The sequence below is a fragment of the Vollenhovia emeryi genome, unplaced genomic scaffold, assembly GCF_000949405.1.
Source record: "Vollenhovia emeryi isolate VEMERY1.0 unplaced genomic scaffold, V.emery_V1.0 DF947033.1, whole genome shotgun sequence".
NCBI classification, from domain to species: domain Eukaryota; kingdom Metazoa; phylum Arthropoda; class Insecta; order Hymenoptera; family Formicidae; genus Vollenhovia; species Vollenhovia emeryi.
The window spans coordinates 1-1,764 of NW_011959333.1; the positions used below are offsets into that span (position 1 = coordinate 1).

A 1,764-nucleotide genomic window follows, 5' to 3' on the forward strand; every position below is an offset into this window, starting at 1 on the left:
AAGTATCAAGAACTACAGAACTCGACTGCATGCGATAAGAACTCCATTTTATTTTTGATCTGCTGGGAAATGATATGCCAACTTCACAGGCATTCCGAATTTCTGATGATGCCTGTGAAGTTGGCATATCATTTCCCAGCAGATCAAAAATAAAATGGAGTTCTTATCGCATGCAGTCGAGTTCTGTAGTTCTTGATACTTTTTAATAATAGTTCTGTTGATTTTATAAAAAAAACAGCCGATAGAAAAAAAAGATGTATTTATCATAACACTAATGATTGATTAAAATTTACTTTGTATATCAATAAATTGTTTTATTTTATTCTAAAAAAACCGAACGGACTTATTTGCCAACCTAATAGTTTTATTGTTTGTTCGTTATTCATTTATTGCGTTTTTTGGCAAATTTTTATAAAATTCGAAAAATAATGCTGAAAACAGCTTCACGTACGTTATATGAAAATGACATGAGAAGAACATGCAAAAAGTCTTTTTAAATAATTTTAATAATATCTAAAATCTTAAATAGTTACATTGTACATTGTTTTAGAGAAACTTTGACATTTTTAAACTTAATAAAAAATAGTCGAGTTATTTACAATAAGAACGCTAATACATATTTCTAATCCGAGCAATCTTATTCAATCACAATAAAACTTTCCCGTAAAATATGTCCCTATTTTCTTCCTGCTTTATTATTTTTCTTCTCATTTTTCAATCACTATTTCACTATTTATGTCTTTCTCAACCACTTCTATTTTATTATTCTATTTTTTCTAAAATTTGACATATCTAACACTATCTATTATCAAACTGGGATTTCTTTCTAGATTGTTTTTGTCATTCATTGCTCGATCAGAGGTAAAAGGTTCGCTCATTCTGTCAAGAAACTCTTCTTTTACTTAGTATTTTCTCATCGCTAATGTTCAGTATATTTTTCAATCGGGACACCCAAGTCATATTCGCACACATTCAAGAATCCTGTTGGGTCATATCGATGGTTGAGCTCCCTAAGGTTCTTTCGTTGTGCTCGTCATTACAATCTTCGAGTTTAGCAACTTTATCAGTCACCTATTAGAATCTCCAATTCGCTTCGTCCATTTCTTCATTCTGCTAATGAACGACGCAAGCCCACTTTCCAAACTTGGCGAAAACGGGCGTTAAATCTCTATAAAACGTTTTAATATGATTACGAATAGAAGGCCTTAACTACCTGTATTTCGAAGGACTAAAGATAATTGCAAAAGTTATGTAATCGTCATAGAGATTATATCTCTCGGGGAAAATGTATTTTTAATTATAATCGATATTAAAACGTGCAAGTGAGAAATTGATGTCTCAATTAAAATTTGTTTTATTATTATTGTTGAAACATACCAGATATAGTTAGATTATTCTCGCTGGACTACGAGTAGAATGTCAATACCGATGTATGATTTCCGCGAACTAAAATCGTCGGTGGCATATCCCTTGTAAGCGTCTCCAACCATGCCATGTATAAGGGCGCTGAAACTGCGCCCTTCCTTGGCATTGGTAAGGACCTATGAATTACAAAAACATTCTTAAAAAATCATTTATAATGTGAAAAGTATAACACCGTAATTCGTAAAGCAGAAAGTAATACGAGAAGATATAATAAAATAATATATACATAAGAAGAATTTATACAAGTTTATATACATAGAAGAAGATCCCTTATTATAGAATATAAACTTATAAAAATATACACTGGTCAAAAAAATTAACGCAACAAGAAATTTACAT

General features: G+C 30.7%; 1 long non-coding RNA gene across 1 annotated transcript; it reads right to left on the minus strand.

Annotated features, from left to right (window-relative positions):
- Window positions 1-488: 488 nt before the first annotated feature.
- On the minus strand, window positions 489-1,565 carry LOC105558906. Its single transcript, XR_001008709.1, has 2 exons — window positions 1,378-1,565; window positions 489-1,168 (listed from the first exon to the last, which is right to left on the minus strand). It is a non-coding gene; the product is annotated as an uncharacterized LOC105558906 (long non-coding RNA).
- Window positions 1,566-1,764: the final 199 nt, after the last annotated feature.